Source organism: Cupressus sempervirens, chromosome 7, assembly GCF_028749045.1.
Source record: "Cupressus sempervirens isolate cs-2001-9-10 chromosome 7, ASM2874904v1, whole genome shotgun sequence".
Classification (NCBI taxonomy): domain Eukaryota; kingdom Viridiplantae; phylum Streptophyta; class Pinopsida; order Cupressales; family Cupressaceae; genus Cupressus; species Cupressus sempervirens.
In genome coordinates this window covers 886299861-886324736 of record NC_143124.1, presented here as the reverse complement: position 1 = coordinate 886324736, position 24876 = coordinate 886299861, and positions in this window count along the sequence as shown.

Sequence of the window (24876 nt, the reverse complement as noted above, 5' to 3'; positions counted from 1 at the left end):
CAAAATATATGAAAGACTGATCGTCAGATCTATCTCAGATCCATGATCGTCGCTATCTCACTATGGCGAGTTGCATGAAGGTTATGAATAGAGACATGGCGACAAGGGGCCCACCATATTTCTTTTGAGCAATGCATCAAATGTTATCCGCATGATCAAATCAGGATCAATGACGGGCACTATCTCGCTATGGCAAGGTGCTCACTCTTTATGTATAGCGAGATAGCACCTAAGTGACACGTGTCCTTAGAGTTATGTGGGTCCAGTTCAAAGGCACCAACAATGAAGGAAAGGCACACATGGAAAATTTTCATTGGGTTGACTGCAAGCTTGTCAAGAGGAACATGAGTCATCTTTTCTTGCATCCCTGGATTGTAGGATTTTTCATAAATCCATGGTGTAAATTTGAATATAGAAGGTGATCCCACCCTGTGCATTTATGAGAGATGAAAGCTTCACGTGTGAAGAAAAATAGAGTATAACGCAGAAGATTTTCTTAATTCCACCATACTCGAACAAAGATTTAGAGAATTTCTAAGCAAAAATAGTTGTTGAGAAGACCGTGTTGGATTTGGTAAGATTGTGAAGCAGTTTGTTCGCAGAAAGATTGCAGTAACATTGAGAAGAACTAGAGAAAAATTCAAAGTAAGTACTTGCATTATAATCCTCTTGCTGTTTCAATTCCTTCAAGAGTTAATTAAAATGGCTCCAAAATAGAAAGCATTTTCTGGTCAATAGAACTATTTGGATAGGAATGTCCACGATGATTTGCTTGAACTACTCCCTTCTTCCACTGTTGAAATTGTAGAAGTTAAGAGGCTAACTTCATTAAACCCTCTGCTGAAAATAGTAAATGGGTTGTATGACAAAGGAAACTGGGTTAGGGATGCAACAACTTCACAGACTGGTCTTGTTTTATTCAAAAAATGGTTTTCAAAGAGGAACCTCTTTGCACCACATGCCAACATCTAGAATTTTGGTCTAGGGAAAATGGTGGTTCCCAGTGTTGAATGGATTATGATCTTTTAGAAGCTGTAGCTAAGAATTATGACCAAGCCCTTAGGGTAGTGAGGAGAACTAATGGTGAAATCTTGATTACAATCAGCGCAGAGGAGATTAGGGAAGTTTTCAGTTTAGGGCCTGTCACTGATTATCATGTGCCCATTGATTTGAAAGGGTTAGAAAATGAGTATATGTCTAAGAGAGATGCAGTTAGGCAAGGAGAGCTGAGCGCACACATAGGTAGAATTAAAACACTGCCAGCAATAACAGCATCCTCTAGGGAGCCTTTCAAAAGGGCACACTTCAATTCTAGGGCTATAGAAATATATAGGTCCTTGTGTAAAGTTTTTGGGAGAGATGAAGAAGAGTTCATGCCTCTGGATTTTATGTATATGATTACTCAGATTTCCTCTTTTGGTGTGGATATAATTTTTTCTTTTGCTTCTTACTTAGTTGAGGAGATTCACATTGGACTGATTGGAATTGCTAAGGGTAAGGTGGAAAAAACTTTTGGCCATTATTCTCTATTAATGCACATGTTCTTATTCAAGGGAATAATATATTTTAGTAAATAAATGGAATTAGACAGAGAAGAGAGTGGGGAAGCATTACCAGTTCAATTGTGGAGTGCAAATATGACTTGGGATGCAAATAATGCCAATTTTTTTAGGTTTGATAGGTATTTCACTTCAAAGCTGAGATGCCTCCTATTAAGGGAGAATCCCAGAATCCCCAAAGCATTAATGAATCTCATTAGGCCTATGGACAACCCAAGTGGTTTGAAAGTTTCACATAATTGGGGAGATGTCATTCCATATTCTGTTTCTATTGTATTTAGAATATATGGTTTTAAAGGAAGCCCTCACATACTACCCTACCAAGTGCCTTTGAAGGTAGGAGTTGCTGAGATATTGTGGCAGTTGGGAGGAATGGAAGAAGCCCTTCTATTGAAAAGTCAAAAGGGGTCTATTTTTCCTACTTGCACAATGGCTCATCATTTTGTAATCACAAAAGGAAGTTGGCTTTCTCTGCACAAGATTTTTAATCCTTATAAGATGGCCACTTCCCATCCTCATTTTTGTGATTTTGAAGGATCTTATCATTTGGCTCTGAGGCAAAGAATTAAGCTTGGTAAAATTGAGCATGAATTTTATTTTCCTGAAGACTTAATAAGGAATGAGTACTCCTTGTAGGAGCAAGAGACTAGGAAAGAAAAGTGGAAAGTCTTTTCTAAAATTTTGGATTTCATTCATTGTTTTGATCCAGATTATAGTCCTTTGGATGATGCAATTACAAATGTAGATAAGATGAGAAAACTTATGAATAATTTTCTTGAAATAATAGAGGCAATGGCAGGTCAATTAACTATCCAAAAAAGGCTGAGATATACTATTGTTCAAAATAAAAAGAATACAGTGGACAAAAGCAAACAAATAATTGAGTCCACTAGTAGGGTTTTGGAAGAGAGGCCTACTGAGCCCTCCCCTAAGATGAGGAAAATAATAAGAGAGGAGGATTCTCATGTTGAGGAGTATTCACCTTCACAAACCCCTTTGAGAACCGGGGAGGAGCAGCTCACTATTGAGCAAATTGAACAAATTGGATCACAAGGGGGAGTTTTTTTCACTTAAGCAGAGATCAATGAAGGGAACCCACAGGAACCTCCTGTGCCAAGCCTTGAGCTGACTGTAGCTGATTTTAAGGGAAGGGAATTGGACCCTATTTTGGAACAAGCCAGCCAGCAATTTTTGTCAGATGAAAGTTTTGTAAGGTCTAGGGCTTTCCATCAATTTTCTTGGAGGGCAAACATCCACAATTTTGAGGAAAGATGTAAGAACATGAAAACAGAGCATCTAGAAATGGATGAAGCCTCCATCCAAAACAAAATAACGGAGAAAATGATGCAAGAATTCTAGAACATTACCCCTGAGGAGGGAAGGCAAATGGTAAAAACTTCTAACATACTATTGTTGCCTAATTGGGATATTGCAGATGCATTGATTTTCAACTCTGTTTCTAATAGACTAGAGTTAAAAGACCCAAATAAAAAGGAATTTGTAGGGATTGCTTTTAGTGATGATCAAGCTGCTCTTGTTATGTGGTCATTAAGAAGAGGATCTAGGATTGTATCAGCACAGCCTAATGGTTCAGGACTGATAGGGAATATTATTGTGAGGAGAGTTGTTGATACCTCACACATATAGGTAGCCCACATGAATGTGGATTATTCTCAGTTTTCCTTGGCTACTGCTAAAAGGGAGGAAAAGGAAATGTTTGAATTACAAAGTAAATATGAGGTAGTTGTGGATGCCTACAATAAAGAGGTAAAAAGGAGAGTTGAGCTTGAGAACAAGCTACTGAGAAAATCCACCAGGCCTAAAATAACATACCCTTGCCCCCCTGTTGAACCTTTCAAATATACCCCCCTCATTGAAATACCAGACACACCCCAAGGGCCACAGTATTACAGTACTGAGGATTTTGAAGAAGAAAAGAGTAAACTGTGGGCCTTACATGTAGAGCTGGAATCTAAATATGAAGATAAACTAAGAACAGCTCTTACATATCTAGGAGACAAGGTTGAATGGCCACTAATCCATGATTAATTAGCCAGGGTGATTAACATCTAGGAGGAGTTAAAAGCAGATGATGAGGCTCTAAAGCCTATTGTGAACAAATGGGTGAGAAGGGAGAAAGCAATAACCTTATTGTGTCTATCTGTTATAAATAATTCTCGTGATCAGATTGATAAAACCTTTGACATTGTTTCTGATCTTGCTGATTTTGATAGCAAAAGGATACATTTACATAAGATAATAACAGGCTACTTAGACAAATATAAAAGCCAAAAATTCAATTTATTTCCTCATGCCCTAGATAAGAAAAATAGTTTGAAAAGAAAAGAGGAATGGAGGAAGGAACTTGATGATTTATTTTGTTTAAGAATGAATCAAGTCATAAATGAAACAGGGCATGCACGGTGGGCCACCACAACAGAAGAAATGGTGAAAGCCAAAATATTCTTTGATTCTTTAAAACAAAAATTTGTTGATATTGATAATGAGGCTGATTATATAATAAAGAAATAGAAGGATATTTTGCAATTCAATTGGCCAGATGACACATTATTTGATAGGTGGATGGCAGAAATGCCTTCTAGTGAACAGTTTGATGTAGATGAAACTGACAGTGATGACGTGTAGGGTGAGGAAGTCCAAATCATTGATACCATCACTACTCAAACCCAATCAAAAGAAGAAGACAAGAAAAACCTGTCACTTTCAGTTGCAGAACCGGGACCACAAGATGCCAATATAATTAAAGAAAAGGAAAAGGTAGAAGTTGTCCTTACCATGCAAAATGAAGGTGGTGGAAGCCTGCAGGTGGAGGTTAATGTGCCCTCGTCAAAACAAGCTTCATCATTGGCTAATTCAGCAGTTACATATGAAGATGAATCAAATCAATAGCCAACTCAGCAACATCAGAACATGTAACAAAAGCTGACCCACTGAAAGGAATGATTTGATTTTGATATCTTCTGTTACCCATAGTTTTGTCATTTTGTGATAGGTGTATGTAGATATTCCTTGTAAAAGACACCTGTCAGTTTCTCTTAGCCTGAAGCTTGTTGCATTTCACACTATATAAGTGAAATTCCAGGGCAAGAGAAAAGGTCTGAATTCTATTTGCTAAGTGATACACTTAGTCTATTTTTGGTCCACCATTTTTGAGAAAAAATTCATGATGTATTTTCTTTGTCAGATCTTGAGAATACATGAATATAGAATGATCTATGTTTCTTTATGAAGGTCATTCTGAGTCTATTGTAAATTGTATACAATTTTCAAGGAAAATGAATACAAATTATGAACTATCCCCATATCAGTTCTTTCTAAACTTTGTCTCCTTTTGATTACTTGGTTATCTTGATGTTGTATAAGTAAAGGCTTGTGCAATTGAATGTAGTTCAATTAGGTTTTATATCTATTTATCATGGATGTTAATTAAATGGATTAAGTAAAAGCTTTGATGAATTTGATAAGGTTGCTGCAGTAGTGGAAAGGATTTTGAATGATGATTTCTGATAAGAATTGCTGATAAAATTTGTTGTAAGGCAACAAATTAGATCTAGAGATTTTTAGTAGACTCTGAACCCCAATGGATTAGGCACTGATCAAATTTAATCCAGCTGAAAGAGAAATGTGTCACACATGATTGTCAAAATGCAGAATTATAATCAACTTTACTTTTATTTCCTATAGATCTTCAAAGTTGGCCTCTACTTGTTTGCATGGAATGTTTTAGCTTTAGTTAGCCATTATTGCTGAGAACATCTACAGACCTATAGAAGATTTTTGGCCATATCTGTTATATGGGATGTGTTTATTAAAGTATCAAGAATTGTACATGTATTGGACAATTTGAGATGAGAATCAGAATGAAACTAAGATAATTCTCATACAGTTTTCCCAATCTTGTATCATCCCTGGGTATACCCACCCTGGTTTTGCAGAGCCAAAGGAGTAGAAAACCACCCTTGGTTTTGTAGAAGTTTGGCCCAAATGGTGTGCACATACAATTGATAATAAGAATTGGCTAGTCTTTAGACTGTATGACTATTGTCATCTTGGTATTAAGCATTTTGTTGCTTAGTAGTTTTAAAACACCAACAAGTTTGTTATTCATCCAAATGGAAACCCTTTTAGGAAGACCTAATTGTAATGCAACAATTAAATGTAATGTTGAAATATAGGAGAGAGATTCTTTTGGTTGAACTAGAAGATAAATCATCTTCTAACAAAATGACAGAGACTTTCGGTGAAGGATCCAAAGTACATGAATTCAATTATAGTCTAGTAAATTTAGGTGTCATCTTCATCATAAGTTTTTGAAGATAGTCCAATATTTGTAGGTGTCATCTTCATCAAAAAATTTCCATGATAGTCTATTAGTTTGAGGAGTCATCTCCATCACAAGTTTTCCATGGCATACTTGTAGTTAGAGGTGCATTGAAGACCTTTTATCACCACATGAGCCAGTAGTAGATGGTGATTATTCATTATTATCATCATCATCTAACATATAATCACATGAATATCATGTTTTATAGACCACATGGCCTAGGTATTGAGGGTACAACTCCAAGCACTAAACACACCAGATTTCAAATTATTATCTTTATGTGTTGATGTTTAAGTTGAATGTTCTAGAGTTGAAGAGAGAAACGCACTCAATTTTTTTTCTTTTTGTTCTTTTTTTGAATATGAAACTGTTGTCTAAATGATACAATATAATTATGTATTATTAAAATAAAAATACAAGAAAAATATGATACCAACACAACTATATTTATAAAACAAAAAATTTGTCATTATTATTTCTTCTAAGATTTTACAACTACAGCTTCTACATATACATTTCCTTTCTTTTCTTTCATTACTATAACAAAAAGTATAATAGTTGTTACAATAGACCAACATTCCAAATGATAAATCTGCATCTACACACTTTCAATAAAATGAAACAACAAGTACATTACATTCTTTTTGCAACTAGACTCTTTTTAACACTTATCATCAAAACATCACTGAGAAAAAACACTTGAGCGAAGACTCTCCCATTTATATTACACAATAATGGTTGAACTTTGGCATAAAAAATAATAATGATAGTAATAGTATTCACTTCCATCTTCAATATTATCATAAAAACCTACAACAAAAATACACATGTACCTATGGAAATATGCTCGAAGAGAAATCCCTCTCCTTGACCACCGGAGATGCAGGTGTGATTGGAGGTCGTGAATGGAACAGCTTTTGAAGTCGAGCACATCAGGAAGAATGAAAGAAAGACAATATCGAGAGTTTCGAACTACTATTCTGCCCCCCCTATATTGATGAAAATGCAAGGCCCCCTTTCATATTATTCCCAGGGCTAGCAGGCATCATTAATCAAGTGGGTGGAGAAAACCTGAAACGAAACTGGGCTCAGAGAAAACCATGTGAAAATGCAGAGATAACCATGCAAAAATGCTCCAAAAATGTCAAATGAAACCGGGTGCGAAAAATGTAATTGGGCAAATGTTTTTTTAACTTTGCAGATGTATAAGCCCTGTGTTGGTCGAAATTTCGACCAACACGGCTCTTATATGTAAAAAAAAAAAAAATTTGCCTTTACATTTCGACCACCCTAAATTTATTTAGTTGATGGTCAAAATTTTTGGTCGAAAAATGATGTTAAATGTAGTAGTGGGAGTTTGCACCTTGATTAAACACATGGTGTAGGATAATTTCACTCTTGGTAGTTGATAGTTTTTATTAATGTTGGAAATGTAGTATAGACTAGGTGACTGAGAGGGGGGTGAATCAGGAACCAATAAAACTTGTATTTTAATTCACCAATTAAACCTTCACAATATAATCTGATCTAATTGCATACATGAAAGACTGAAAGAAATGAAATATTCATAACACTTGACACAATATTTGGTAACCCAGAAACCTTCCAAATAGAAAGTAAAACTGGGGTGGGGATGATACGCACAAGCTTTAGTACTGTAGGATAAAGTTATCCTATTAAAGATTACAATTGATCACTTCTATTGATGTTCCTTGTTAGGAGCAATAAGGGTTGTTAGGTCCACTTTATGAAAGGATTTATACAATACAATTAAGTATGCACTTGGTTAGGAGATTTGCACAAGACTACTAAGTCCACCTTGTTAAAAGATTTGACTGATGCACCTATTAGGATGATCCAATAGTAGATTTTTGATCTACAACTCAATTTTTTGAATGAGATTCCTTTGATGTATGATTATCACCTTGTTGTGATGGATAAGACTCTTCTTTGTAGCCTTCTTAATTCGCACACATACTACTTCTTAGTTGTTATGCACTCTCATTTAGATATGACAAGATGTATTACAGATATGACAATCCAAATCATTACCTTCTAGATTCAACTACAATACAAAATTTATCATAATTCACTAAGTCTACTCACTCTTATAACTCAAGTTTTGAAGACCACTCAGGTGATGTTCTGACACTTGGAAACACTATCAACTCGGCAAGCTCTAGCATTCATTTGACATTGTTGCTTGGTATACATTAATCACTCTAGAGTAGTATGAACTTGATTAGCACTAGGTGACTTGGCAAACACTAAAGAACTTGGTAGAGACTGAGGGGCTTGGTTGACATTGTAGCTTAGTCAACACTACCTTCTTTCTCCTTCATTAACATTGCTAGCTTGGTAGACACTAATAAACTTAGTTAACACTATAGATATTGGTTAACATTACTTCTTGTATGGTTTACATTGATGAGCTTGATAGCAATTGTAAGGCTCAATATTCATTGCTAACTGTATGTGAAGCTCGATAGGAACTATAAATCACGGTAGCAATATAACCAAACTGATTAATTTTTTACTCGCTAACATGACAAATGATTTGACCATAAGGTCATCAATCTCCCCCTTTTGCATTAGTGACAAAAACACTTATCATACCAATACTGAATACTCAAAAAAATAAGTCAAAACTCACCCAATCAATATACTTGGGTTTGCAACTTGATTTTGACTTTGTGCTAACAACTTGGTAGAAACTAACTCTATTTTTTATTTTTCAAAAAAAAAAAATTGTACCTTTTTTGTACATATTTCTTCTTCCTCCTTATAGATATATTTTCTTATGATATATATTTCTCCCTTGTATCTTTCTTTTGTATGATATAACTTATTTCCCCCTTTTTAACACAAATGCCAAAAATGCATATTTACAAGGTAATGCCAAAAAGTGAAATGAAATCATTATGTACCTTTAAAATTATGGGCATGGTTTTATCCCAATTTTCTTGCAAAACCTTTAAACAATGCAAATCTCTCTACACCTCAGTTGATAGTTCCATCATGTGATCAGAAATTGAGAAGTTGTTATCATGGATCAATGTTTTAGCATGAGAAATATGTTTTTTCATTGCATCCATTTTGGTAATTATCATACGATGTATGTCTACAAGTATAGACCTTATCCACACTTCTTCCATCAACAACTCTAACTGTAAATCTATCAAATATATGATCTTCACAAATGTGCAGAACTGGTGTTAGGATCAAGTGATAACTAGTGTGCACTTGACTTCAAATCAGTATCTATTTGTGACATTGTATCCTTTATTTTCTTGGTAAAGTTGGATGTGTCACTTAGCTTCACAAATAAAGAAACAACATTATTTACAGAATTTTCAAAAGAAATAAGAATGGTGGACAATTCCACTTAATGAATGGAAATTTTAATGTCTCGCATTCTCCAAAACTTTTTTTTCAAATTTCCTTTTTGCCCTGTGTAGAAGTTTTTTTCTATCCTCTCAATTCATCATTAACATTGTGAACAATGTCAACAAGTTGATCCAAAATAGGTTGCTTTTCATCAACCTCAATACTGAGTGCATCAAAAAATATGCCTTTAATGTCTTCAAGCACTCAATTTTTCTTCTTCTTTTCTTCTCTAAGCTTCTATTGTCTAGCATTGTTAGGAGCAATAAGGACTGTTAGGTCCACCTTGTGAAAGGATTTATAAAATACAATAAAGTATGGACTCAGTTAGGAGATTTGCACAAGACTATTAAGTCCACCTTGTTAAAGGATTTGACTGATGCACCTATTAGGATGAACCAATAGTAGATCTCTAATCTACAACTTAGTTTTTTGAATGAGATTCCTTTGATGTATAATGATCACCTTGTTGTGATGGATAAGACTCTACTTTTCTTTTTACTACTTGAAGCCTTCTTAATTCACACTCATACTACTTCTTACTTGTTACATACTCTCATTTGGATATTAAAAGATGTATTACATAAATACCAATCCAAATCATTACCTTCTAGAGTCAGCTACAATACCAAAATTATCATAATTCACTAAGTTAGCTCATCATTGTAACTTAGGCTCTAAAGATCACTCAGGTGATATTTTGACACTCGACAACACTGTCAACTTGGAAAGTTGTGGCATTCATTTGAAACTAGTGCTCGGTCCATATTGATCACTCTAGAGTAGTACGAACTTAGTTAGCATTGGGTGACTCAGAAAATATTGAATAACTCGATAGACACTAAGGGCCTTGGTTGACACTGCAACTCGATCAACACTACCTTCTTTCTCCTTTGTTAACATTGCCAACTCTATAGACACTAATAAGATCAGTTAATAGTACAAAGATTGGTTAACATTACTTCTTGCATGATTTATATTGATGACCTTGGTAGCAACTGTAAGGCTCAATATACACTACTAACTATATGTGAAGCTCGATAGCAGTAGTAAAGCTTGGTAGCAATGTAACCAAACTGATCAAGTGTTTATTCACCTACTTGACAAATGATTTGACCATAAGGTCAATAATCTCCCCCTTTTTCATTAGTGACAAAAAAAACTTATCATAAAAAAATACTAAATACTCAAAAAAATAAGTCAAATCTCCCCCTATCAATATACTTGGGTCTGCAACTTGGTAGAAATTAACTCTATTTTAAAATGCCAAAAATGCATATTTACAAGGTAATACCAAAATGTGAAAGCAAATCACTATGTACCTTCAAAATTATGGACATGTTTTTGTCCCAATTTTCTTGTAAAACTTTTGAAGCATGCAAAGCTATCAATACCTCAGCTGATAGTTTCATTATGTGATCAATAATTGAGAAGTTGTTGTCATGGATCAATGTTTTTGCATGAGCAATATGTTTTTGCATTGCATCCATGTTGGGAATTATCATACTCTGTGTGTCTACAAGAGTAGCTCTTTTCTTGGCTTCTTCCCTCAATGAATCTGATTGCAAATTTGTCAAATGTTTGATCTTCACAAAATGTGTAGAAATGGTGCTAGGATCAGGTGATAACTAGTGTGCACTTGCCTTCAAATCAATATCTATTTGTGATAGCTTATCATTTATTTCCTTGGTAAATTTGGATGTATCACTTAGCTTCACAAATAGAGAAACAATATTATTTATTGAATTTTCAAAAGAAACAAGAATGGTGGACAATTCCACTTGATGAATGGCAATTTTCTATGTCACATTCTCCAAAATTTTATTCCCAAATTTCCTTTGTGCCCTCTACAGAAATTCTTCTTGTCTGCTCAATTCATTATTAAACTTGTGAACAATTTTAGCAACTTGATCCAAAATAGATTGCTTTTCATCAAACCTCAATACTTAGTACATCAACAAATATGCATTCAATGTCTTCAAGTACTTTATTTTTCTTCTTATTTTCTTCTTTAAGATTCTATTGTCTAGCCCTGTTAGGAGCAACAAGGACTGTTAGGTCCACCTTGTGAAAGGAGTTATACAATGCAATTAAGTATGCACTTAGTTAGGAGAATTGCATAAGACTGTTAAGTCCACCTTGTTAAAGGATTCAATTGATGCACCTATTGGGATGAACTAGTAGTAGATCTCTGATCTACAACTTGGTTTGTTGAATGAGATTCCTTTGATGGATAATGATCATCTTGTTGTGATGGATAAGACTCTACTTTTCCTTATACTACTCATAGCCTTCTTAATTTTCACTCATATTGCTTCTTACTTGTTATACACTCTCATTTGGATATGATTAGATCTATTACATATATATCAATCCAAATCATTACCTTTTGGAGTCAGCTACATTACCAAAGTCAAGTTCTAAAGATCACTTGGGTGATTTTCTAACACTTGGCAACACTATCAACTCAAAGATCTCTGGCATTCATTTGACATTGTTGTTCAGTCCACATTGATCACTTTGGAGTATTATGAGCTCAGTCAGCATTAGGTAACTTGACAAAGATTGAAGAACTTGGTAGACACTAAGGGGCTCGATTGATATTATAGCTTGGTCAACGCTACTTTCTTTCTCCTTGGTAGGAATTGATAAGCTTGGTTAGCACTATAGATCTTGATTAACATTAATTCCTACATGGTTTATGTTGATGAGCTTGGTAGCAACTATAAGGCTTGGTAGCAATGTAACCAAACTAAATAAGTGTTTAATCATTAACTTAACTAATGATTTGATCATAAGGTCAACAATTATACTCCACCTTTAGTGCACATATCACATTATCATCCTTAGCATGACACATACTTGATTACATAATGGAGGATGATTCACCTTTGGTGGACATATGATTCGACCTTGTGTAGGTGATAGATGTCAATATGTGGTGATTGATCAGGAGAGTACTATACACTTAATAATTCTTTGGGGTTTAGGGCATCAATCCAAAAAACAATTCGGTTGACTCGTCAAGGATTTTTGAGTTGGCTCGTCAACCACTTCCCAAGGTTGGCTCATCAGGTATTTTAAGGACAAAATAATCTAGCCCTAATTTGTAAGCAGAAAAAAGCTTCTATAAAATTGCTTAGGGTTAGGGATTCCATAATCTATGATGATTTGGTAGCTTATTACAGTAGTACTAAGTTGTAAGGGATTACAGATTGTGATCAGGTTGTAATCAATAGATAGAATATTGTACTCATTGTTTAGTGGATGTAGCTCAGGGATTGGGTGAACCACATTAAATCTTTGTGTGTTATATTCTCTTTTGTGTACTTTATGATTTTATAATATTGGATATATTTTCATATAATTTTTATTTATGTATCTCTAATCCTAACAAGTGGTATCACAACCTAGTTATTTTAGTTATCCTCTGTAGGAAGATATCACGGTTGAATGCGAGTCTCATAGTTGAGTGGGAGTAATGGAAAGCAAGGGTAAGTTGAAGGTTGAGAATTTTAATGTGAAGAATTTTCACTTATAGAAAATGAAAATGGAGGACTATCTTTGTCAGAAGGATTTATGGTTGTCATTTCAAGGAAAATCCATGAAATTGGTGACTATGATAGATGAGGACTAGGTGTGTTAGGGGAAATGTGAATCAAGGACATAAAACCTAAATTTGTCACATAGTCCTATGCATACATTTTATTTTGTTTGTTTTGTTATTATGAGTGTGTGATATAGAAAAAAAGATAAAGAAATGGGAACCTTTCAATCCCAATTCCCAATGACTAGGTCTAGCAAGATTAATGTTAACCAATTGAACAAGAAGCATCAATACAAAACTAGATCTAGGAGGATAGGGGAAATATAACCAAGAATCCTTAAAATCCAAAATATGTATGTATGTTGAATAAAGATGTGGCTCAATGAATTGACAAAGGAGGGACAAGGACTTTCCTTTTTAAGTTTGTTTTCTACTTGATGTAATGTTCAAAATGGGAGGAACCCTTCAAATCCATGATTGAAACTGCGCAAAAAATAAAACCCAAAAATCTTTTACTGATCTTTCAGGGTTGAACTAGTGCATCAAGGGTGCAATGTGACCCTAATTGATTGTCTCCGATGTTGATTCTATTTTCACAATTTTGCAAAAGATTAAAAAGGGTACTCTAATCTACAACCTATTTTTTGATTTGAAATCTTCAAGTTGCAATTAAAAAAGTGTTTTTTGTTGTTGATGGGGGGTTTTCCTTGGTCAAACCCTAGTTTAGGAGTTAACCTTGAATTGAAATATTAGAAATACCATGAATGTAAAGTAAATATACAAATTCACCTTACAAAGTCAGATCACTTGAATCAAATACAATGTGCTCATCTTCACTAATGGATTTGGACCAAGAAGATGAAGATGAATGGATGTGGTAGATGTATCAAAGGACTTCTAAGAAGATCTTTCTAGATAAACTCCTTCAATTTTTTGAATTCTTGAATCCTTGATCCTTAATGGAATGCTTGAATGAGTGTTTGAAAGCTTGAACTTGAATGCAAGAGTACTTAGGAATCGAGTGTCATAATATGATTGTGTTCTTATGAAAAATAGAGAAAATGGAAGGCTTTAAATAGAGATCAAAATCAAATAACTCCTACAGGCCAACTGACATAGGATTTTGTATCCGATTGTCAAAATGCATGACCCAGAGAAAAAGGGGCCAAAATAGGGCCTAATCAGGAACATGGTGTGCCCTTGATTGACCCATCCGAGATGTAGTGCACCCCTAATTGGCCCAGCAGGGGTGCAATGTGCCCCAATTTCTAGGTGCCCAAACCTTGAGGACAATCTAGGGACCCCAAAACAAGTCTCAGAATCTAGAAATCATATCCAAATTTTGAGGAAATCCTATTTCACTATCAGGATTGGATTCAAAGTAGAAATATGGATAGAAAGGAAGGAGCTAGGATAAAATAGATCCTACTTTGACCTTATCACCATGAAAATAGGAGCTTCAAATGAGATTTATTAGGTTTTACCCCAATTCCACCTAGGAGAAAGGACAAAGAAGGGAGAAAGAGTTAAAGAGGAGGAGAAAATGATGAACTTGTATTTAATAGGTTCTAAACCTTCATCAAATTTGAATGCTTCCAATTTAATATGGTACACTAGGATATTTTGGATAGAAAGTAACTAGGAAGTATACATTTATACATAATGCAATTGATGAAATTTAATATTATAAAAGCTAAGAAGAAGAAAGAATTAATACAAACAATAGAAAAGTTGTATGAAAACCCCTCCACTTCAAATAAGGTATTTCTCATGAAGTGTTTATATAATATGAAGATGGTTGAAGGTGAATCTATTATTGATCATCTAAAGTAGTTTAATATGGTTACAAGTTAATTATTCTCTATAATTGTCACTTTTGATGAAGAAATTAGGGCTCTCTTGATTTTTTGTTCTTTGTCTGAAAGTTGGAATGGTTAGGTAATGGTTGTCAGTAATTCTATATCTGGTTCTAATACCCTAAAATTTGATGATATTGTTGGTATGATTTTGAGTGAGGAAACTTGTAGGAAAATATCAAATGGATCTACATCAAGAATTATTTTGAACACACAAAGCAAAGGAAGAAAAAATGAAAGACGAACATCAAAGGGAAAGAGATATCAATATAGAGGACTAAGATATCGTTGATATTGTGTGAAACCGAGGCACAAGAAGAAAGATCATTGGACTAGAAAGAACAATGAAGGACACAAAGAAGAAGAAAATAAGGAGGCAAATGTGTTAAGTGATGAATCTAAAGAGGATGCTTTTCTTCTTTCTTTAGAAAATGTTGATGATTCATGGGTTTTAGATTTAGGGACTTCACATAGAGGTTATTTTCTTAATTATGTCCAAGGGGATTTTGAGCTAGCTTATTTAGGAGATAATGAACCCTATCAGATTCTTGGAAAGGGAAAATTAAGATTAAGTTGCAAAATGGGAATCATTGGCTACTACAAAAGGTGAGACATGTTCCAAGGCTGAGGCGGAATTTAATTTCAGCAAGGCAATTGGGTAATGAGGGTTGAATGGTTACTTTTAATGATAAAAATTGGAACGTTTCAAAAGGTTCCTTAGTAGTATCAAAAAGTGTGAAAATAGGCACATTATATCTTTTTATAGATCATATTGTTCCTTCTACTTTAATTGTTTCAAAGAAAAAATAATATTCAAGAATAGTTGTTGCAGTTGAGTAGGGAGAACAAATAGTTGTTGTAAATTTTGAAATGACACTATGACACAATAAACTTGGACACATGAGTGAGAAAGGTATGAAATTTCTTCATTCAAATAAATTTTTGCTAGGCTTGAAATGTATCAATATGGATTTTTATGAAAGTTGTGTGTATGGAAAGGAAAAGAGGGTGAATTTTGTGAAGAGTGGGAAGGAAAAGAAATTTGAGAAATTTGAGCTTGTGCATACATATGTATGGGGACCAAATCATGCATCTTCCCTTGTTATCTCTTATTATTATATTAAATTCATTGATGCTACAACCAGAAAGTATGGGTTTATTTTCATACACATAAATCTGATGTATTTGTAACTTTTAAGAAGTGGAAATGATTGGTTGAGAATGAGACTCGTAAAAAGCTAATACGTCTCATATCTAATAATGGTGATAAGCATTATAGAAATATATTTGGAGATTCCTCTAATGGTATTCATAGATAGAAAATTGTTCCAAGGACTCCACAGGAAAATGGAGTGGTTGAACGCATGAATAGAATAATAATGGAGTGTGCAAGGAGAATGAGGTTGCATATTGGGATTCTCTTAAACATGTGATGCAAAGGCTATAAATACTACTATATATTTGATCAATAGAGGTCCCTCTACTCCTTTAGCGTGTGGTATTCTAGAGGAAGCATGGACTAGTAAGAAGGTGAGTTATTCTTTTCTCATAACCTTCGGTTGTGAAGCATTTGCATATTTAGATTCTGAAATAGAACCAAGTTGGAAGCTAAGTCAAAGAAATGTGTATATTTTTTTTAATGGCATTGATGAATTTGGTTATAGGCTTTGGGATTTTGAAAATTATAAAATTTTAAGAAGCAAGGATGTCATATTCAATGAGAAAGTGTTGTACAAAAATCTATTGCAACAACATGAGAAAAAAGAAAATGATTATGTTGTACTAGATGGTACTCCAAAACATGGTCTAGTAGTTCCTTATGCTCTACAACAATAGCAATAATAAATACCACAAACCCTAGTAAATGTTCGATGGTCAACAAGGCTAAGTAGATCTTCAGAAAGATTTTCTTCCTCTTTGTATTTGATTTTGTTAACAAATGCTGGTGAACCTAAATGTTATGATGAAGTTGTGCAGGTGGATACAAAGCTTTAGTAGGAATAAAGTACAATTATAGATGAAATGAACTCCTTGCTAAAACATCAAACTTGGAATTTATGTCAATTGCCTGTAGGTAAAAGGGCTTTATAGAATAAATGGCTTTACATGTTGAAAGAAGAAGACACAGGGAGGAAAAGATTTAAAGCCAGGTTAGTTGTAAATGGAATTGCACAGAAAAAGAGAATTGATTTTGATGAGATATTTTCTCTAGTTGTTAAAAATGACTTCTATTTGTATTGTTTTCAGTATTGTGGCTACCAAATATTTGTATTTGGAGAAACTTGATATCAAAAAAACTTTTCTTCATGATGATTTAGATGAAGAAATATATATAGCACAACCACAAGGATTTGAGGTTAGAGGTAAGGAGAACTTAGTGTATAGATTGAAGAAAATTGTATATGGCTTGAAGCAAGCACCTTGGTAATGGTATCTTAAATTTGGCATTGTTATGCATGAGTATGGATACACTATGTGTCATTCAAATCATTGTGTTTATTTTAAAAGGTTGGATGAAGACAATTGCATTATTTTATGTTTATATGTTGATGATATGCTTGTTTTTGGGTCTAACATGAATCACATAAAGGGGTTGAAACAATAGTTAGCACATTCATTTTCATAAAGGATTTGGGGGCAACAAAACAAATCATTGGTGTGAAAAATTGTAGCAATAGGAAAAATGGGAAATTGACTCTATCTTAGGCTAACTATATTGCAAAGGTGTTGCAATATTTCTCTATAGAGAATGCGAAGGCTACCAGCACACTTTTGTCTGGTCATTTGAAATTGACTACGGAGATGTGTCCAAAGAGATAAGAAGAGGAGGTTAAAATGTCCAAGCTACCTTATGTTTTAGTTGTAGGTATTTTAATGTATGTTATGGTATGCATTAGGCCAAATATTACACTTGTAGTAGGAGTTACTAGTAGGTATATGAGTCATCCTAGGATTGAGCATCCGAATGTAGTCAAATGGATTCTCAGATATTTGAGAGGAACATCCAGTAAATGTTTACATTTTGAGGGCCCTACTAATAATTTGCAAGGATATGTTGACTTAGATTTGGCATGAGATCTAGATACTAGGTGGAGGACTACAAGTTATATATTTATTGTTCATGGGATAGCAGTGAGTTGGGTTTCTTGGTTACAAAAAGTGAATGTTTTATCCACTATAGAGGTAGAGTATGTTTCTTATACAAAGGAAGCCAAGGAGATGGTATGGCTTAAATTCTTCATTGAAGAATTGGGACATCCATAGAGGGATAATTATGTGTATACATATAGTTAGAGTGGCCAAGAATTATGCTCTGCATTCAAAGAGAAAAATATATAGTTGTGGTACCATTTCTTTCGATCAATTTTGGATTATGGACACTTAAAGTTGGACAAGATATATACAGATGATAATCTAGTAGATATATCTACAAAGGTATTGACAAGGGAGAAGTTGAACTCCTCAACACCTTTAGTTGGTCTTCTGGACTAAAAAAAATAAAAGAACAATTGATTCCAAGGTGGTTTGATCTAGTGGAAGCAGCATTGGTAGCGATATTGCTTCAGGACTAGTCTCCAAGTGGGAGGTTGTTGTTTAGTGTGGAGTCTAATCAGTCCCCAAGTGGGAGATTGTTGATATGTGGTGATTGATTAGGAAAGTATTGTACATTTTTCATAATTTTTTGAGGTTCAGGGCATCGATTGAAAAAAATGGTCGACTCTTCAAGGATTTTTGAGTTGACTTGTCAACGATTTTCCAAGATTGACTCATCAAGTGTTTTTAGGAAAAAATAATCTAGCCCTAATTTGTAAGTGACAAAAATCTTGTATAAAATTATTTAGGGTTAAGGATTTCATAATGTATGATAATTTAATATATATTCTTGCGATCATATTGAGTTGTAATTAGGTTGTAATCACTAGATAATTAGAATATTGGACTCATTGTTTAGTGGACATAGCCCAAGGATTGGGTGAACCATGTTAAATATTTGTGTCTTGTGTTCTCTTCTGTGTGCTTTATTATTTTTTGATATTGGATATATTTTCATGTAATAGGTTATCTTCTCCTTAGCACTATCTCTTATTGTCATTCATATATAAGGAGGCTATCATGTACATTTTATTCAAATATATTGGACTCAATCATTAATGTCCATGTAATCTATTTATGTTCATTATCAATAATATCATTCTTGTATCTTAATGCAATTATCTTCTCAATCTCTTGTGGAATTTATATTGGTCTTTCATTTGATCCTAGGAGTGTCATAGAGTCACCTAAAACTCTAACATGGTATCAAAGCTCTCAAAGTGCACGAAGACCTCTTCTCAAGAAGTGCAATCTTAGCTTTATTCTATTGCAGATGTAGAATTTTACAATTTGGACATCATCATTGTGTTTGGGAGGTTATTTCAGCTAAAAATTTATTAACACGCCTATATTTAACAAAAGTCAAAATTGAAGAAAAAAATAGATTGTAAACCAAATTGTGCATGGAATCAAGAGGCAAATTATCACCCACCTAAGATGGAATCACTACTTGATTTTGTGTGATTTAAGTATTGTTTATGTCACATCCCATTTTTGGAAGAATTATCATTTGAATATAGTAATCACTTTAACATTTTTATGTAGAATGGTGCACTTAAATATAAGTTATATTGGTGTGGGTTCCATTTAAATAATTATTTTGTGTATATGTAATTCCCCACCAGGGAACCCAAAATAAATTGACCTAAAGTTTCAATAAGTTTGTCAAACATTTTATTTTTTTTGAAAGATAATAAACAACAACAGATATAATATAGCGGAAGCAATAACATGAAGAGATAAAATAGCAGAAGCAATAACTCACATATATACAACCATCATAAATAGATTACATCTCTTAAGGTTTCTTGATGTTGATTCACATTCAAGTTCAATTAATACTAAATCCAATACACAACCAAAATCAACATCATGGAATAATCACAAGTACAAATCCATTTAAATAATATACAATCACAGGATGTCACCTGGCAATAAATAGAATGCTTAATCATCTATTGTACAAGTCACCGGTTATGAAAATCTCAAAGAATATACAACATCTATAAAATACATCATCTCACAAGATCTCTGATAATCAAGTATAGTATTACATAGTAAAACCATCCAATAGAAACATAAGATTGGAAAGAAAGGATCAACTACACAAGTACATCTAGTAATGACATCCAATGGTTGGATCTCAATTGTATAATAAAATGCACTACCACCCAACCTCATGGAACCTATATGGCCTACTCCCACCATGTTGAGGAGATAAACTTAAGTCTCATATAGATATCAAAACACAAGTCATAACCAACATCTAGGTTCAAAGAAACATCTGAAAGCAAACTATCTCAAGGGGTACCAAGACACAAGTATCAACTAATCCCATAGGCAACAAGACACGTAGAAAATCTACTATGCAAGTGGAAAAGTGTCATCGCATGAGCCAACTCTGAGGTTACTTGGGTAGCCACCATGGACTTCGGCCCCCTAGTGTCCCTATGTGGCATTAGTATCCTTTTGTACAGACAAGGCATACTAACAAGTCAACTCTAAGGTTACCTTGGTAGTGCCTTAAGACTCTGGACCCCCTAGTGACTTTATGTGGCACCTTATCTTATTAATTTATTTTAACCCATTTAATGAAATATTGTCACTTATTAAAATAACCTACAATGGGTTACCTGACAACCTCTTTAGGGTCTTGGCCTCCATTGCAAGCCACATCCCAAAATGACATATAGATAACCTACCCTAAGCTCAAAAAAAATAGAAGGTCTCATATGACCATCAATCACACACCAGTTCTTAAACAAGTCATTGGAAAGTACTTAAATATCATTAATTAACATCATAGAGTTCACCAATACAATCATCCTAGCAAGACTGATCAAAATTCAAGTAAACATAAACTAAACCATGACATAACATGACATCACCAAAAATAAATCACATAATCACCTTAGTCCTATACAAGCAATTGGGAAGCAATCCAAAGATAACTGATTGAAGACTTGAAGGTTATATCAGATAAGTCACACCATTCACTTCAGTTTCACACAAGAATATTGGAAAGCAATAACAACCAATAGATCAAACTCATCATAGAACACACATGACACATCACCATGGTCAAGTATAAAAGATCTTATACAAAACATCATCATGCAATCATAGAACAAACCCCCAAGCCTCTTGTTAACATCCTAACTGGTCAAAGTACTAAGTCAACCCCAAACCCCAAATTATACAATATAACATACATCACAAAAGCACATAACAATATAACTTCCATAATTCATTTGGTTTTGAAAAACACGTAAGTTCAATTTTCCCTATAAGTTTTCAATTTTTCATTTTCATTTTTAGATATTACAGATTCGCTAAAGTTCTCAAATCCACACAAGTCTCAACACTCAACAAAACATAACAAGTTGTCTAAACATAAAACCACACACATCTCATCAAAATCTTTTAAACATTTATTTTCATAGTTCATTAGCTTTTCAAAACACAAATGTTCAATATACAATTTAGGGTTTCAGTTTTTGTTTCCAAGTATTACAGTTGATAATACTTTTGATTTCAATCAAGATTTCAATTCTCATCTTTTCAAAGTATTATACTCGTTAAGGTTTTTGAATAAATAAAAGATATAATCAATCTCCCAAAATAATAGAAATCATTTCCATAAAGACATCATCAAGTAAAATCCAAGTTTACTTTAAAATAATTATTTTCCAAATTTCAATTATCAATTTACTTTTCAAATCTATTTTAATACTCAGAAATCCTTAGTTTAAATATTATTAAAATTCAACAATAATCACTTAAATTATTAATGATAATAATTATTTATTATTAAAAAAATAATTTAGATTAATTTATTAATAAAAAAATTACATATCTATCAACAAAATTATTATTATTATTAAAATAAAAATATTTATATCATTTAATAATTATTAATAAAAATCTTATTTAATATTTAATAATTATATTAAATATTACTAAAAATTAATATTAAAAGGAAAAATGAGGAGGACAAAGGGTGTCTCTCATTTTGTTTTTCCTGTGATGAGGACAAACAAGACATTCTTTGTTGTAGCCCTTGGGTGATGGGGAGGCATACCTTAGTCCTCTAGAAATGGTCTCCTAATCTTTATGCTATGGATGACTCTACTATTCAAGCCCTGATGTGGGTTTGTTTACCTAGCTTCCCCCTTGAATTCTGGGTGGAAGATGTGTTTCAGGGGATTGCCCAAACCTTTGGTGAGCTTCTTTCTTTAGATCCAATTATGGTTTCTAGGAAAAGGATGAGCTATGCCAGATTCTATGTTGGAGTAACTCAACGAGTAGATATGCCTAAATCAATCTCGTTAAAATCCAAGTTGGGTATATGGGATCAATCCATTGAGTTTGAGTCTTTCCCCTTTGTTTGCTTTCTTTGTAAAAAAGCTAGGCATTGGGCTAAAAAATGCCCCTCTCTGAGAGAGAAATCCAAGAAGGGTAAAAGAGTATGGTAGTAGAAGGTGGTGGCAAGGGATGTTGGACCTCTGGTTTGCGGAGGGGTTACTCCAAATGGGAACACTACTTCTAAGGACCTAAGAAAGGATGCAAGGTCTGCTAAGGCTATTGGAGTACCTGCCAAGATCATGGATGTTGATGTCTTGTTGGCTGGCCATTCTGTGAAGGATTCTTCTGAGGTTTTCGAGAAAGGTACTGAGACTCGAGTTTCTCCATATGGGAACACTTCTTCCCAGGACCTGAGTAAGGATGCAGGGACTGCTAAGGTTATTAGAGAATTTGCCATGTTCATGGATGCTGGTGTTTTGTAGGCTGGCCATTCAGTGAAGGATTCTTCTGTCAAAACTCTTAGGTAGGTTCCTATGGAAGTCTTGGAGAAAGACCAGAAGTGACTTGTACAACAACAACACTATGACAATATGGAGATGACCCTAGTTGGTCAAGATGTTTCAACTATGAATGGTGGGAATCATTCTTTTGTGGCAGGCCATATGGTTCTGGCTTCTTCTTTAGACTCCCCTATGAAGGATATGTCTAAGAAAGGAAATTTTGTTAGTGGAGAAGTTGAGGACTTGTCTCTTGTTGAGGAAGATCAGTGGGAGGAGGATGTTTCTAATGCTGAATGGTCCACGGTTGGGAAAAAAAACAACAAAGGAAAATTAAAAAATAGGAAGAATGAAGGGGAGAAGGTAGAGCAGGTACCTCCTAAGCCTATGAAGAGAGGCCCTAAGCCAAAAGGGGACATGAATTGCTCAGAAGATAAGCCTCTTGGAATATCTCATAAGCATGGGGATGTCGCTTCCTCCCTTTCACCGATTGGCAGACCTTCTAACCAGTAGAGGAGAATAGCTAAGACCATCAAAAGCATAGCAGATGGTAGTCAAAGAACTATTTTGGAAACAAAAAAAAAATTATAAACCATGAAGATTATCTCATGGAATATTTGAGGGTTAAACAACCCTCATAAACAAGATATTTTGAAGAATTTGATCAGAGATAATAGGCCGAATATTTTGGTGATTCAAGAAACCAAAATGCTCAAAGAAAAGGTGGAGAATCTCCCAATGTTTCAGTGTGGGAAGATTATTGGGAATGACTCAATAGGAGCTTCAGGAGGTTTGGTTGTTTTTTGGTCTAGTAGGTGGATTCAAGTGGAAAATATCTCTTAAAACTCTAATTTTATGAATGTTAAATTCATTAATTGCAAAGATAGTTTTTGATGGATCCTCACAAATTTTTATGCTCCTAATACTAAATAGGGTAGGAAAGCATTATGGACTGAAATTTCAAATCAGAGGAAGTCTTTTGAGGAGGACAATTGGATTGTTATTGGGGATTTCAATACTCCGCTTAAAGAACATGAAAAAAGGGGAGGCAGCCAGACCCTGCTAGATAACAAGATTGACTTAATGGAATTTATTGATCAGCACACTCTTCATGATATTGATTTACATCATATTGAGTACACCTGGACAAATAGAAGGGTGGGTAATGATCTTATTCAGGTCAGATTGGATCGTGCTCTCATCAGCATTGACTAGCTCCTTTCTTATAAATGTAACCTTAGTGCTCAAGTTAGGGTGGGTTCTGATCATTACCCTATCTTTTTGGCTAATGACAAGATTAATTATCATAAGAACTTCCCTTTCAGATTTGAAAAAATGTGGACCCATCATCCGGGTTTGGAGACCCTTATCATGGATTGGTGGGACATTCAAGTTGATGGTACAACAATGTTCAAAGTTGCTACAAAACTAAAGAATGTCAAGAAAAAGATTAAAATTTGGAACAAAAATACTTTTTGTAATATCTTTGAGAACAAAAATAAGATTATTGAGGAGCTTAAAGATATTCAAGACAAGATTCAAATGGAGGGTTATGTAACCTTTTCAATGGAAGAAGAAAGTGGTAAAATGGTTGAATTGCATGATATTATAGCCAAAGAGGAAACGTTTTGGAGGCAGCATTCTAAAAAGGTCTTCCTTAAGGAAGGCGATCGTAACACTAAGTTTTTCCATGTGTCAACTCTCAAGCACAGGATGGCTAATAGAATTTGCAGACTTAAAATGGATGAGGGATCTACAAAAGATGAATAGACCATAAAAAGGGAGGCTTTGGGCTTCTTAAAATCTCTATTGCAAGAATCCAATTTGGATCTAGACAAACAGGATTCTTTTCGTGAATGCATCCCTTCTTGTGTCTCTGTGGACCAAATTCTTTTCTCACCTCTATTCCCCCAAATGTTGAGATTTCTCAGGCTGTCTTTTCTTTTGAAGGAGACAAAGCTCTTGGTCCAAATGGTTTCCCACTCTTTTTCTTTCAAAAGTACTGGCATATTATTGGATTGGATGTTTGCAATGGGGTGAAGGAATTTTTTGGGTCTAGGAATATCCTTAAAGAGTTGAATGGCACATTCCTTGCTCTCATTCCTAAAAAACCAGGAGCTGATAGTATGGACTTGTTCAGACCCATCAATTTGTGTAACTCTTTTTACAAGATCATTTCCAAGGTTTGTACACTGAGAACCATGACTCTTTTGCCTCACATTATTTCTAGACAACAGAATGGGTTTTTTCTAGGTAGGCAGATTGTGGATTTCATTATTACAGTGCATGA